Here is a 16,417-nt window from a genome sequence, read left to right as displayed (position 1 = left end):
AAATTGTCAAAGAGAAAAAAAGAACTGGCAGCTAACAGTCAATAAGTTCACATAACTTAGTCCACAAGTTTCCCACAGAAGAAAGCCTAATCCAGAAGAATGCTGAGTCTTCAAGGCTTTCTGACCTCAATGGCTGAGCAATTGGGTATGATCTGTACTTTGCACAGAGCTTGCTTGGGCTGAGTTCCTTAGCAGAATTGAGGAGGTGTGGGTTTTTTCTCCTGTACAGGGGAAAAATTCATATAGTCTGTTTCTGATTGACTTTCTCTGGTATTTATGAAAGTAGAGAATACAAAAAAGGAACTATTTGCAAGGTTGATGCATAAGTCAGAAAGGCCAGGACCTTAAGGCAAGTTGCTATAGAAGAATGGTGTGCATGGATATTCCAGAATATGAGGACAAAGAAAGCAATGCATTCCTAGAATTATAAATTGTTAAGGTTGGAAAAAAATTTTGTGATCATCAAATCCAACTGTCATGCTAGCACCACTAACATGTTCAACAACAAGCCATATCCCAAATTCTCTACATGTTTTTTAAACACTTCCAGGAATGGTGGACCACACAACTTTCCTGAGAAGGCTGTTCTGAAACCTGACAACTCTTTCCCTGAATACATTTTTCATATATCAAATCTAAACCTCTTCTGGTGCACCTTGAGGCCCTGTACTCTCATCCTTTTTTTTTTTTTTTTTTTTTCCACAACATTGAGTGAAGTTAACTTGGACAACAAGTTTCTGACCCTCCTGTGCCAATAGCACTAATACAGCTTCTCCAACCTGCCATCCTTCTTTCCTGGATGTCAGGCTTGGCCAGGTAAACTTTAACACTTGGTATTCACAGAGGATGCTCTAAAGATTGGCAAGATATAGGGGAGCTCCCTCTGGGAGGTGTTCAACTAGAGTTAAACAAGACAGGGTCACTGCCAAGAGCTTTGGAAAAACAGCACGAAAAGAGATGAAGGAAAAAAAAAAAAAAGAGAGAGAAATACAGAATGCAATCTTTTTTTTTTTTTTTTTTATGGGGAAAGATGTCAAACTGTCATGTTAGTCTCTGCTGAGGTTCTGAGCACGAACAGTTGCCAGGGTAACTGTTGTGCCAAGCCTCAGCACTTATGTATTTTTCCATTGATAATTGCTAATGTGAACAAGTGCTGGCTTGCACTTTACACCTGCCTGGCTTGTAAGTCTACTTTAATTGGATGTGCCAAGATTGAGGAAAAAGTAATCTGCCCTTTCAAGACAAGTGACAGATAGATGAAGTGTTGCTTAGGCCTTTACTGTAAAAATTTTGCTGACAAAATTGCTATGAATTGTCTTCCCTCAGTGCACATATACTGCCTTTCTTTATGGAATCGAGAGTTTAAGCTTCAAGGTTCATTATGAGTAATTATGTCATAAAGTTTTTGGAATATCTCAGTGTTACGTGGCAAAATTCTACTTTTTCCCCCAGAGTTCAGAGTGTCTCATTTCATAAGCATATATGAAAACAGTTTTTCAAAGGCTTGGAGAAAAATTAGTAAATTGAAAAAATATTATTACCATCCATATATATATATATATGCATATAAAGATCTTTTTAAAAAATGGTTCTAAGAAAAAACCCTGGAAAATGAACAGGGACAAGTTTTAAAAAAATTCTTCTGCTGATAGTTTGTTCCACAACCTCAGAAGTGAAGTGGAACTTTGGAGTGATCAGTTTTTGAATATCCTGTTCAAGATATTCTGAAGACTGATAGATAACACCAGCATCTTAAATTCTTAGAGAAGTTCCCCTGAAGAATTTAGGCTGAAAGACAAGGAACCCAGGGATCACATTGTTTTTAACATGCTTTTTCTTAACTATATAGTCCTTATCCATATTTTGGACTATACTACATGATTCTATTCATAAGGTCTAATTCACTACTAAACTGCACAAGACTGCCCCAAATGGTAAAGAAAAGTTATTAGAGGGCCTTTTCTTGCTGTTGTTATCTTTTTTTTTTTTTCTTCCTTCATTCTTTTTTTCTTCCTGATCATCAGGAGATTACAGAATTTCTATGTTATTTATTTGCTTCTCAGAGCTGTGTCAAGCCTGGCCATCCATTGCTTAGTGTATTCACTGTGTGTAACTGTCTTTCTTTGATGTTGATTTCCTAGTGCACTCAAATGAAGTTTCCTGAAACCAATATGCCAGAGCGAATTAATATATGAATAATACATGGTGCTTATTTTAGCAGCTTTCATCAGAAGACCGCAAAGAACAGCATGAAGGATAGCAGGGAGATTGCCTTATACCATTGCAAGAAGGAATTACTGGGATGTTGCGCTCCTTACATAAAATTGCACCATCAATGAGGGTAGAAATAGGAGAAAACTATCCTACTTGATCAAAAGTATCCTAAAAGTTAGACAGCATTAGATAAATCAGTAATTCTGATTGCATAACCTGACTTCATTTTGAGGTTTCATGTGCGTCGATTTGCTCCTGTGGGACTCACTGAGGATTAAAATGTTACAGCATAAGGCAGAACAGAGCTAGTCAGTCCAACCCACCAAGCTGCTTGGCAAGATAGAGAATTAAAAGTAAAATTAGTGAAATCCCAAATCTACTCCATAAAGCTCTATGAACACTAGATAGGCATTTCATGTCCAGAAACACAGTAGACTCAGAGGAATGCTATTTTTGTTAAGATATTTTGGTTAAAAGCTTAAAAAAGGGAAGCTGCTGAAACTGCCCAGTACAGCAGGGGATTTCAAACACCTTACTTAGGATTCTTTTAATCCATGTTTTCAGTGATATTCATTTACTTATGTAATTCCCTCATGAGATAGACTCACAAGGCTAAATTCTCTCTTGTATTTCTGCTTGGTCACAGTGTCATGGAGATGAGACAATTTGGAAGTACACAGAAGTAAATGAGAGTGCCATGTGGTTACCACAGTTGATAAGCCCCAACTGTAATAAAATATTAGCTGGATGAGTGTTAGAGTTATTTTATTAGTGGCTGCTTCACATAAAAGTGTATAATGTCATGCTATGGGTTAGTAGTGTTGATCAAAGTTTAGGAGTTCATCAGAGTTTACCCTATCACACTTTCCAAAGTCATCAGAAAGAAATTTGATTCACTTTTCAGTGAAAAAATTGACCTAGATTTTCCAGCTTCACCACAGAGATCTTATAGAAGCATCTGTAATGGAGCTTATTCACAATGATTATGACTAAACTGGAGCAGCAAAAGTATAATATAGTGGAGAACTGCAATGCAATAGCAAATGTTGGTCTAATGACAAAGAAAAGTAAATTTAGTTTAGTAAATAAGTTTAGTAAAGAGATTATTTTAATTTACACAATAATTAGATAAAACATTATTATCTTTTTAAATCTTCATTATGAGCAAAATCACACTGGATGCTTTAGAGTGGTCAGTTTTAATTTCATTTCATAGTCTATCTATCTGAAAACATCAGAGGAGACATAACAGAAAAATGGGTGGGCTCTGACTTTATAGTTTAGTAAAAGAAGGTTGCTCCTTGGAGATGTATGATCTATTCATCTTTCTAAAGAGAATTAGGAAAAAAAAAAAAACACCTAGAAAGCAGACCAGAAAAATGTACTTAGAAGCACTGTGGCTGCCTGAGGTGATACCTGCCATTTATCCAATATCATGCTGTAAAAAAATGGTATGATTTTCTTGTTACACTTGGCATTGTGAGGCTGCAGCTCAAGTACTAGTGAAGTTTTGAGCCCCTCACTTCAAAAAGGACATTGGGGTTCTGAAATCCAGCATCCCAATGTCCTTTTGTCCAGAGAAGAACAAAAAAATCTGGTGAAGGATCTAGAAAACATGTCTTTTAAGGAGCAGCTTAGAGAGCTGTGGTTGTATAGGCTGGGGAAGAGAAGATTCTGAGGGACCTCTTTGGCCTCTACAGCTGCCTGAAAGGAGGATGAACTGATGTGGGGTTCATTTCTTCTGCTATTTTTTGAGTGAAAAGATGAGAGGAAATAGCTATTAAGTTGCATCAGGGGTGTTTCAGTCTAGATATTAAAAAAAAATTTTAACTGAAAGAGTGATTAGGCATTGGAATAAATTGCTGAGGGCAGTGATGAGGTCACTGACTCTGGAAATGCTCAAGATGTATCTGGATGTGACACTTGGGGATACGGGTGTGGGGTGATTATGGTTGTGCTGGGCGGGCAGTAGGACTGGATGATCTTGAAGATCTCTGCTAACCTTGATGATTCTCTCTTGGCTGGATGGGGCTTTGAGCAACCTGGTATAGCGTAACATGTCACTGTCCATGGTAGAGGATTGGAACTGGGTATTATTTAAGTCTTTTGCAACACAAGCAGTTCTATGATTCTGTAATAAGAAGAAAGGATTATGCTCCTGTTGACATGTTAATATAATTCTCAATGTCAAGAAAGTTTATCAGCTGGGGTTGCAGCTATGGTGAGCAATATGAGGCAGGCATTTACTGGTTTCTCTGCAGAGCTGAAACTTCTATTTTGGACCAAGAGCTCATGGCAGGCAGTTTGTAAATTAATTACAGGATCAGTTGTGAAAAAGTTGGATCTGAGAGTCATGGAAAGGGATCTTCAAATGAAAACTTATCTTATGCAGTATGAAACCTGCTGCATTTGTTTGTTTCTTTATTCTTATGAGCATGTGTTGCAGGGCTCATGAGATTGGACAGGTACTGCAGTCTGTATTGAGTGTTCTCCCTGTGATAGTCCTTTAATCAACCACCCTTTGATTTACTATTTTAAAAGTCAGTATAAGATAAATCAATTCATACATTTCCCTCTTGTACAATTGAAGTCAAAGACATATCAGCAATGTCATTTATTTATGCCCTGCTATTTTGCCTGGGGGAAATGCAAGGAATGACCAATGTCCAGTTTGCTTAGTCCAGTCTCACTATGATTTCCCTGGTAACTCTCCTCACCACAAAAGAAAAAGCCTCAGCAGGAGAAGGTGGGATCAGAAGTGGCTGGAAGGGGATCAGATGCAGGGTAAAGGTGTTTGACACTTTTCTGTATAATTAAATTCAGCACTGCAAATAGCCCTTTTTTCCTCTGTGAGGACAGGGTTGTTCTGACATGAATAGATAGATAGATAGATAGATAGATAGATAGATAGATAGATAGATAGTCAGAAAGATAGAATTAATTAATTATTAGTCTCTTCATTAACTCTGATATACTGTGTGAATGCAGTGTCTTACAAGGACTATATTGCTCCAGGAAGGACACCACTCTTGCAAATAAAAGAAGAAGTTTAAGCAGGCATATTCAAAATTATTATATTTATTTGTTTGCTTGCTCGTTTGTTTGTTTGTTTCACAGCTGCTCTGACAGAATTTTTTTTCTCATTTTATTTTTCATCTTTCCCTTCTCTAAATCAAGAATTTGCTTTTCCTTTGAGTTAAAGAACAGTATTTCACCCCAAGTGCTCATCAATTGCAAGTGCCCATTTAATTATTGTTAGACTTTAGAACTTTTTACTCGTTAGCATTAAACTGGTGCACAGGCACGTAGTCTCTGCAGTGGGAAGTAACTAAGGTCAATTTTTAAGAGCAAATCAAAAGAGAAAAGCACCACCAGTGTAGCAGAAATAAGAAAAATAATAGAATGGAAGAAAATAAGGAAGGAAATCCTCCTAAATTTCAGAAGTCATTATCGTCCAATTCTTTCACTCACATTAGTGCAAGGCACAGTACTTTCACTGAAATCCATGATGAAAAGAATCACCAACGTTTTCCTTTAAGTACAGACTTCAGTTACACCAGCTTAAAATAATACACCTTACTCTTAGCTATGCTCAGCTGCCAGCATGTCTTCTTTTAGCCATCCTGTGTTCAAAGTCAGGCTATTTAAGCTAATACATCTTCTCCTTGATATAAAATTTAATATTAACTTGAAAGGTAGGGAGAGCTGAAAATCATGAAAACAACAATTCATAGAACTTAACTGATAAGCTGTAACTCATTAAATAATTATAACTATATCACATTCTATCCTTGTTCTTGTCTAGGATTTGTGAAAGGCCCAGTCAAAAAATACATTTTCCTGATTTCTACACTATTAAACTGAGGGAGAAGCAAACATTTGATATAGTAATGATTTATATAAGTAAAATTTTGCTCAGATAAATATAAAAGTTATAAGATGGAAAAAAATTTAAAATTTTTCTGTAGAGGAAAATTGTTTTTCTAAACACATTTTCTTTCTGGTTCATCTTATTTAGATTCATCACCTTAGCTATCAAAGGCAAAGGCAGCACATAGTCTTGCCTAAGTATGAAGGACAATCCACAAAATTTCAGTGACAAGTATTGCAAGTATTGTCCCTGTAAATTTCAGCCACTGTTATTTTCCAGGCAGTTTGCCTGGGGCTTTTATGCTTTTTTTTTTTTTTTTTTTTTTTTTTTTTTTTTTTTTTACTTTCACTGCTGAGTGTCAATAGCCTCAATAGCCTGCTGCTTAAAACATAACAGCTGGGAAATGGGAACAGAGCAAGCTGGGGCCAACTACTTGCAGAAGTCTCCTTTACCTGTGAATTAATTTTGTGACTGGAGTTACTATGACAGTGGTGACTAAACTTAAACTACTGAAAGGGCTTGGTCACTTTTAGATAAGTGCTAAAATGGTTGAGTCACCATCTCTGGAACTGTTAAAAAAACGTGTGGATAGGGCACTTGAAGATATATATGCTTAGTAGTGAACATGGTGGCGGTGCTAGGTTGATGGCTGGACTTGAACTTACAGGTCTTTTCCAACCTCACTTTTTCTATGATTCTAAGATTCGGGCTCTGGGATTGTTAGATTTGAGGCCAAGATCCATATCAGATTTAGGTTCAAAGTTAGCAGTATCAAAATGCTACAGTTTCAACTTCAAATGACAGCAGATTTGTTCTCAAATCATCTCATAACATTTCTGGAACTTCTTAGGAAATAAGGGTTGTTATAACTTTGACTCCCCAAACAGCCAAAACTAAAGGATCTGTTACTGTTCTGACAATTTCAGGGAAAGCAGAAAATACTCTTCCTCTCAACAAAAGAAAAAATGATCAGTGTGTTTAATGCAGTTAGTCAGAATTTTGGGAGAAGAGCAAATAGCCTCAAGTTGTGTAAAGGGAGGTTTAGATTAGATGTTAGGAAAAAATTCTCTAGAAAAGGTTGTCAGGCATTGGAACAGGCTGTTCAGGGAATCAATGGAGTCTCTCTTCTCGAAGATGTTTAAAAGATGTGTTGATGTAGCACATGGGGACATGAGTTATTGGTAGGCTGGGCAGTGCTGGGTTACCAGTTGGACTTGATAATCTTAAATATCTTTTGCAACCTAGATGGTTTTGTTTCTATGATTCCATGAATCTGTTCTGCTTCTGTATCAAGACCATTCCATATGGTGTTTTAACAGTTTGGGAAGTTGAAATTATATCAGAAGAGTCCTGACTAAAAGTTAAATGTTTTGGTTTTATATTACTATTGTGTATTTACCTTAAAAGTATATATCTATATATTTGTAACATATGTACACATGTAAAAGTGTGTGTGTCTTGAATGCTAAGTGCTACAGCCTTAAGTGGATGGAGCATCTTTGCTGGCCTAGTGGGATACAGGATGGATAACAAAAATGTGCAGTTATATATGAGATAGATATTTTGATACTATTAGGTATACCTGGACCAGTTTTTCCCATTGTATATATATATATCAGTAATCCTAGGTTTAGGTCCAGGAATGGAGGCTCACTGACCTTACTACAGACCTTACTACATTTTTTTTATTGTTTAATATAGTTTAATATGCTGAAATTGAAATAAAAATGTGCATCCTGTGGATAACAGCTCAGAAAAACTCCTGTATAAACCCATGATATAAAAAGATGGTGACTTTCTGAAAGCTCTTTGAATTGGTCACACAAAAAGAGCCTTCAGTTCTGTTGTGTTGTCTTAGTTTAACACTCATTAAATGTTTTACAATGCTATGATCACCTTACAGCAAATATAATTAAACCTTCTTTCCTTTGGCACTAAACAGGACTTCATTATTCCTTTCTAATTCCATAACTATACAAGAGAAGCAAACTATCTGAAATTGAAAGTCTTTTTCCAATTTCAGATTTTCTTCCTCTTTATTTTTTTGGTAGGATGGACATATTTCTTTGTTTGGAAATTAAGATGCTCTCTGCTTCTGGGACATCATGGTGAAAATCTGTAATTAAGGTAAGGAAAATATCTTCAGATTTCCTACAATTTCACAGTCTTGCAATCTCTTATGGCTTCAGAAGTCATGCCTGTAATTCTTTTTCCGTGCTTCTTCTTTATTCATATTTCTTTTAGAAACTCAGGTAGCGTTGCTGCATTTTTAATGACATAAAGACTAAGTTGTTAGAGGAGCTTATTTAGCTAAACCAGCACCTGTGGGCTTTTTGGGTTTGTTGTTAGAGATGCCATCACAGATTTAAATTTTGCCAGCCTGCGGGAATAGATTGCCTTTCTAAAGAAAACAATTCTTTTTCTAAAGTAATTCACCCTGCAGGAATTTTAAGGCCTGAGGATCTAAATCTGGTTTTGGAACACTTTATAATTAGCATAAAATTTGAAAACAGCTTTATAAACTAGGACCCTTCTCTCCCACTCAAAAAAATAAGACTTACGGAATTTGGAAGTTTTGATCCCTCCATCCCAAAACAACTAATTTAAGAATTGATCTCTAGGTCGCATCATTTTCCACTGATGTTCATAGCTTGGATTCAAATAGGTAATGATGATGTATTGAGACTAAATTACACACTTCCTTCTAGAGGTGTGGATTAACAAACATAAAGTTGTAGCATTTTAATGGAGTGGAGTACACAAACAAGCCAGTGGGAGAAGATCTGGCTATCTCTTGTAAGGGTTTTTTCAAATCCCTGCTCTAAGCAGCATTGTGAATCAAATCAAATGCTTAAATCAAAGATAAACCCAGGAATGATGGGAGGCCACTTCTCAGAAACAGGTGGATTTACCAGACTGTTATGCTCTGTGTGGTGGGATTACCACCAGCAGGTTCAGCATGGAGTTTGTCTGGCAGCCTCCTCAGTTTTCTGTAAGGCTCATTACATCTATAGCTTGCAGTGCACTGGCTGGAGAAAAGGAATGTAGGAATGTTGTTTTCTTTAGGTCACTCACTTATTTACTAATCAGAAAAATAGTAGGTTTTAGGCAATTATATAATTGAAACGCTATCCAGATGTCCTCAAGAAACATTTTAATGATTGCACATACACAAAATAACAAAAAATCAGTGGTATTTACTGAACTAAATACAGATATGGAGGTATGCAAAATGTGACCAATTCTTGACAGATTATTCCTGTCACATAATAGACTTGTCTAGATGTTTTCAAGAAAATGTTATAGACTTAATCTTTCTACAGTTGAATTAATGAGAGATGAGTTTTTCTGGCTGCTGTGGTCTGGGATCACCTTTTCTGCATGGTGTTGGCGTGGTTAACATTGTTATAGCAATGTCCAGTCACAGCTTCAGTAATGGTTTGGCTGCCCAATAAAGCTTTGATGCTTTTGTGATAGTTTGTCTAAGTCTGTCACCATTGTTCAATTATAATCCATAAAGAAAATAACTGAGGCTATAATTCTGTGAATATGTTTATGTATGGGCAGCACTATACACCCTCTATGCAGTCTATAAGTTGAAATTGATATTAAAATGATGGCTGAGCTCATTGTTTACAGAAAGTTGCAGACTATCAGTTTCTTTTTTATTTAGTTGCAAATTAAATCTTCAGTGGTGTAGCACCTAGAAATGCCCTAGTCATGCCCTTTGAAATTTCTATGAGAACAGCCAAAATCATTCAGCAAAGGCTACATTTTATCCTAAAAATACTAAAAAAATCAGAAATATTTTCTGAGTTCTGCTGTTTATTTACACATTGTCATCAAGAATGCATTTTGATGATATATTATGTTCATGTATTTAATTTTGTTGGTCATTGTTCATTATGTCTTGAAGTGTAAGTAAACTTGATTGATGCAAATTGGCTGATTGTATCCAAGTTCTAACCCAAACCTCACAACAGTTGTTAGCAGATGCTGAGAATCTTTTGCCCTTACTCTACTTCAAAGTCTATGTCTGCATTTCAGATGATGTTTCTGTAGTCCTGTGTGCAAAACCAAACTCATTTCTTGCTGAACTAGATCCACAGCTCTGAACTACCAGTTCTTAGCAGCCTTATGATAGCTGATAATTTACATGTAATGCATGAAACTGGAAATGTGAGTTTATATGTAAATATATCAAAGCATCATTCTGATTGAATTTTAAGTTCTTTATATACCCTTGACACCAGTTTATACCTATCAACTTATGGGACTTCTATTACTAAAAGTAAACATCAATTTATATCCACTGCTTCAAAAATATATCACTTTATTTCTTTTAAGTAACATAAAAGTAACTTCTGACTGTTTCAGTTGGCAGAAGTTTGAGTGGCAAATTGCTATTAAGAAAAAGAGAGGAGGGCCATAGATTTGGCAAACTTACATTTAGCAGATCCTACAATGAAAAATTCCAAAAATTACAAGGATAGAATAACATGTGATTTTAATTATAGGATAAAAATTGGAACAATTACATTTTTTCAGAAAAAATCACCTTGTTTTTAGCTGTGTGAGCTAGTGAAACATCAGAGATTTTTAAGATGCTGTTTTCAAAGAGTGGTTAGAAAGCAATCTCTTGTAAAATGCATGTAAGCTCTGGAGTCTGAGCATATTCTGTGTGTGTCCACCTGAAATAGAATGCAGCAGAATCATGCAAACTTCAGATTATTATTTTTCTAAACCCAGAATTTAAGTTACACCTTCTTTAAGAATAAATAGCTGTTCAATACGTAGCAGAATCAGAACTATGGAACTGAAATAAGACATGATTCCTAAAATAAAAGCAATTTCAGACTTTAAATGAAACCTTATTTTTTTCTGGTAGAGGCTATTCAGAGAATTTTTTGTAATTAAAAGTCATTCAGCCATGAATGGAAGGTATGTATTCAAGCCTCAATATGTTTTATTGCCAGGCTTCTAAAGACCTTGAATCCCAACCATAATGGTGAATGACAACACTCTCTGTGTTTTGTTAGGGAGAGAGGCAAGGCAGAACACCACAGCCTTTGTCATATTGATCCCACTAAGATGTCAGTGAATATAGTATTTGTGTAGACTTATAACCTGATATTTTTTAAAGCTGAATCATTAATTGAAGCCTAGTTGTAGCATTAAACATCTAGTCTGTTTGAGACTGATGGAAAATATACATAATTTAGTGAAAAATATGCATATTTTAGTGAAAATAAAGTCATAAATTCCTGTCTGTGAAAGGAACATGGATCTCTCTATTATCTTCCTTCTTGAGATTAAAAAAAAAAAAAACAGAACAAAAAATAAGAAAAAAATAACAACATCAAAACGTGTTTTCTTATTGAATAGAAGCAAATAATTTTACATATAACTGTTGGAGACTCTCCAAATATTTTACTGAAGGTATAAATAATTTGCATTGTTCAGGTACTGTCAGAGGAACAGAAGTGTCCTCTTCTGGGAATGTATTATTGAAATATATCTGTCACTGGATGCCATCTGGTCCATCACAAAACAAACCACATTGCATTATCTATTCATAGTTCTTCCTAAGAACATAGCTGCTGACAGAATGGGACAATATGCAGGAGGGAAGGAAGGTATGGAAGCATAGATTATTGCAGGATAGCTTTCTTCAAAGGTAATGCCCTGTAGTTCCCTGGGTTACACCACCCTGAAATTACAGCCTGTTTGATATCTGGACTCCAGTGACAACAAAAGCCATGTCTTAGCAGTGTCTTCTGACTTGGGCAAAGTTTAATTTCAGTTATAAAACAACACCAGAACTTGCTAGATGATGCTGGGAGTCTCCCATGAATGAGCTCATCACGTTACCACCAGCAACATTTGTGGTCCTTGTACCCTGTGAAATTAAGCAACTGCTTTTTCAAAGCTTTTCCAAAGGGGAATGGGGAGAGTATGGCATCAGGGTCCTTCCAACCCTGGCCTACAAGTGCTGTCTGTGGATATTGATAATATTGTGATAACTTAGTGTTGATGGAACAGTTTCTGTGAGAAAGTACATTTTATTTGAAACCCAGAAACTTAGGAAAAAAAAATTATTTTGGCTTCCAATTAATGTAAATATTAAAAGAGAGAGCATGATTTTCTTGAAATTAAAATATATAGAGTAATGAACAAAACATAAATAAAATGGCAAAAGCAGAAATTTTCACTGAAACTGAAGTATTCTCAGCATTCTTTCTGTAACAATTTATTTCTGGTCAGAATTAAGAAAAATTATAACAAATCTCTTTGAGCAGAATTTGTCCTGTATTCAAATCCATTCCACAACAATTCTGAAATTTCAGATTTTCTTTTCTTGTCTTGGTCACAAGTATGTCTGTTGCCAGTTAAAAAGATGTCAGGACACCCTAGAAGATGACCAGTGTTGGAGAATTGTTTTCTGCATGACTGGAAGCCAGAACTGACCCAGTCATTTTGTCCACGGAGCAGCCTGGTTTAGTGGAAAGTGTCCTTGCCCACAGCACAGGGGCTGCAGCTAGAAGGTGCATTTCAGCTCAAACCATTCTCTGATTCTTTGGTATTGCATAAGAAGAAACTTGTCTTCCTCACTCTCTGAAGTGACCAGACTGAGAGTTGAGGCCTTCAGAGTGCTAAGATATCTGACTCTATGCCAGATGGCCATTTCAGAAAACCATTGAGGCCAATCCAGCCAATGCCTTGTTCAGCAATCCTTCAAGCAGAACATTATGAGGGAGTCTAAGTTATCTCTGTTTCTTATGAATAAGGGGAGACTAGTGAGATACAGTGGGGGAGATAGCAGCCAGCTTCCAAATAAGATAAGCAAAGGGGCCAAAGCTTTATGACAGAGGGTGTTCCTTTTGATTTTTTTTTTTAATTTTGGGGGGCAGTGCACATTTTTGTCTTTTTCTAAAATCTAATTTTGTTTGTTATTATCAGAAATTATTACTTCAGCTATCACAGGACAATGTGTTAGCTGCAGTACTTTTGAAACAAAACTAAACCAAGACATTGTCCTGGAAGAACGATTCTGTTTATGAGTGGTGTTATAAACCAGAGATCACGTCATAGCAACGAACACATCACAATTATAGCAGACTGGTTTGCTTATCAGCCTCACCATAATAGGTCTATCATTATTGCTTTCACTACTAAACTTCTATATTATGATTTTCTGAAAGTATCTAGGACTGGACTTTGTGACCCAGTTATTAATTTCTAGCTTTCTACAGTCATTATACAGCAGTGGCACAATAAGCAATATGTATGTGTATATATACATACACATACACATACACATATGAAAACTAACCGAGTTATGATAATTGATATTTTGTGGTAGATACATTTCTGCTAATACATCACACCACAGCATATGTACAATGTCATTGCCTCCCTTGGGTTTTATATGAAATTTTGTATAGATGAGGCATATGATTTTGTGATACCATGATGTACTGTATTCTCATTTCTTCCACTGTTGCCTATGCAATTCAAAAGCTTTCTTAATATACTTCCCAAGGGAACTTTTCCTTTGCTTTCTATTAACAGTCTTTGTTCATGGCCTGTTTATTTCTAATGATAGCTTTAGACATAATTTTATACACTTAAGTAGATACGGAGCATTACAATATCAGATCAATATCTGGGACCAAATTCATTATTTGTATACCTCTCCCTCAAAATAAATTTAGAATAGAGAAAGATCTGAAGAACACAGATCTTTTGCCACATTTCTACTTTTTTCAAGTCTATAAAGTTCATGAAGTGAGGTATTTTGAGACAGATCCTGAGGTGTGGATATAAAATCAGCTATTTCATATTTTCCTGACAAAAAAATTGGGTGTTTTTGTGATGAGGTTTTATTATGGGGTTGTCAGACAAATAATATCAATTCTTGTGCCTGCATTCCAGCAGCATAGTAGTCGAACAGATATTTAATGTATACTGCTACTTCTGCTTGGCAAATGAAGCCCTGCTTGATAGAATTTCAATTCTGGTAAAAAGTTATAAAAGAGTACTGAATCTTCTGCTATGAAAGTGTAAGTGTTTAAAGGTGGCTAATGGTATTACCCTTGTACAGAAAATCTTGTTTCTAAACTCTTTATTTTCTTGTGTCTATGTGATGTGACAGGAAAAGGTGACTACTGCTGTTAAAGGGAGACTTCAGTTACATCTCTGCTCATAAATGTAGTCTGTTCAGCAATGTCTTTTTTCTCAGGTTTTTCTTTTCTTCTTCAGGACTTTCTGATTTTCAAATTCCTTTACTCTTTAAGGTATTTACATGATGACAAAGAGGGCCTATATCACCACTCTCATAGATGAAGCATTTCAGGGGGGCTTGCTTACTCAAAAGTAAGATATGCCAAAGGGATCTTCAAGACAGCTAAAATACAAACTCAGCTTGATAGTGAACTTAAACATTTAAAATAATGCTGGTTTTTAACTTTATTCCCATGAAAATTTTATCTTTAAACTCTGGCTGCAATAATTAAAAATGCATGAGAATCTCCAGTGAGCTTTCTCCCTCAGTTTATTTCTTTGTTTTGCATTTTGTTGGAGTGTTCCTGTTAAAATCTCATGATGTTGTTACTTTGCCAAAACTGCTGGCTCAAACTGCATTATGAGTTTGTACTACTGTGTGTCCATGGCTGATGTGCTGTACATTGGCCATATTGGATGCTCATTGCTGCTGGACATGTACTTAGTTCTCAAACAAAAATCCCAAAATTTGCAAACCTGAACTTCTCTTAAATAGCCATTATAAATTATGTGCACTGATGACATAATCCATTTGAGTAAGCTTGTCTTTAACTTCATAGGAATTTTTATTCCTCTAGCAAAACTAGTTTTTTAGATTTTTTAAATATATTATTTGATTTGTGAATTTCCTGAACAAATACCTGCTTGAACAGTTTTCCTTTAAGTTTGAATTCTGTTTTTGTTAAAGGAAGTGTTTAAAAATTTGTTTTTTAATTATAATTAGCTAAGATTATACATCACACTCACACTGTTTCCTTTATTTCACAAAATGTGTAAATTGATATATATTTTCTCTATATAACGTATACAATAGCAATACTTGACAGGGAAGAATTTGTACACCCTGGCCAAATCACCTTCTGTCAAATGACTTCCAGGGAAGTGAGCACAGTAAAGAATGATTCCCAGGTTGCAGTTTGGGAGCTGGAGGCTGACTAGTTTTGCTGGCAGTGCAGAGGGCTGTTTCATGCTAGTTGGCCTCTACCTGTGGCTGGTGCTGGACATGTTCAGCTATGGATGTTCAAGGTCTGGGGTTCATGCTTGCTGCCTGCTGCATTGGCACATAGCAGAGACCTTTGGGGATAACCATCACATGCCCTCAGAGGTCTGGGTTACAATTTCTCCCTGTGCATTAAGGTAGAGGCACAACGTCATTACCTTCTGAACACACGGCTTTGAATCGCTTCGCCATCTGTTTGAGAAGGACAACCATTTTAAAACCTGCCACAGCCATGGCAAAATCTTCCCTACTGTGATCAGAACAAGCTTTATAGCTCAAAAGAAACAAACAAACAAACAAAAAAAAAGATTGAGCCCAAAACGTTGAATGAGCAACTAGTTGCATGAATAAAACATTGAACTTACAATAAAACTTCTCCTTAGCTCTTCTAACATTTTACCAAGCTTCTAAAGCCACCTTGTAAGTTTTGTTATTTGCTCAAGGGACAGCATGCTCTAAAGAGTTCTTTTCTCCTTTCTCTTTTCCCTTTTCTCTATGACAACTATTAGGTCTATCAAGAAAAATTACTTAGAAGAGGTTGTTTCCTCTGTAGTACAAGATGCTTTCCCCTCCTGATGCAGCTGTCCATCATTCCCTGTAACTGGGCAACAGCAGGTCACATGAGACTGGATGATGTGTCACTTCCACTACTTCTCTAAAATTACTTAAGCATTATTCCTATTGTGTATTTATTACATTTCATTAGAAAATTTTTGCCTTAAGGTTTTGGTCTTCCCTCTTTTGCTTACAGGTTTATCAGACCACGTAATATGTATTTTTTATGAGCTCTGTGTTATGAGAAATAATACATAATGTATAATGTAAAACCTTCTAGGATTTGTGTTTAACTCCCTACAAGCTTTGCATGCTGCCTACATATAACATGCAAATATTATTAAACATTCTCCAGTGAAGGAAATTGAAAAAATATATACTCCCCATTTGATAATTTGAAGGAATTTTGTAACCAAAAAAAATTTAATATGATGTCAAAATTTGTGTCAATGACTCATTCATAAGTAACTGTGCAAATCCAGTTTAGCAACTGC

At 35.8% G+C, this 16,417-nt stretch overlaps 1 protein-coding gene across 4 annotated transcripts in view; it reads left to right on the top strand.

Annotated features, from left to right (window-relative positions):
* Window positions 1-16,417, top strand: part of TENM4 (teneurin transmembrane protein 4) — a 1,547,070-nt gene that overhangs the window by 610,209 nt on the left and 920,444 nt on the right. For all 4 annotated transcript variants that reach the window (XM_085592903.1, XM_085592878.1, XM_085592882.1 and 1 more), the window contains one exon: window positions 8,137-8,212. The gene's annotated coding sequence lies outside the window, so the exon portion shown is untranslated. The remainder of the gene's footprint in view (window positions 1-8,136; window positions 8,213-16,417) is intronic.

The sequence above is a fragment of the Lonchura striata genome, chromosome 1 (genome assembly GCF_050655825.1).
Source record: "Lonchura striata isolate lonStrDom1 chromosome 1, ASM5065582v1, whole genome shotgun sequence".
In the NCBI taxonomy this organism is placed as follows: Eukaryota; Metazoa; Chordata; class Aves; order Passeriformes; family Estrildidae; genus Lonchura; species Lonchura striata.
This window is presented reverse-complemented; position numbering and strand designations above follow the sequence as displayed.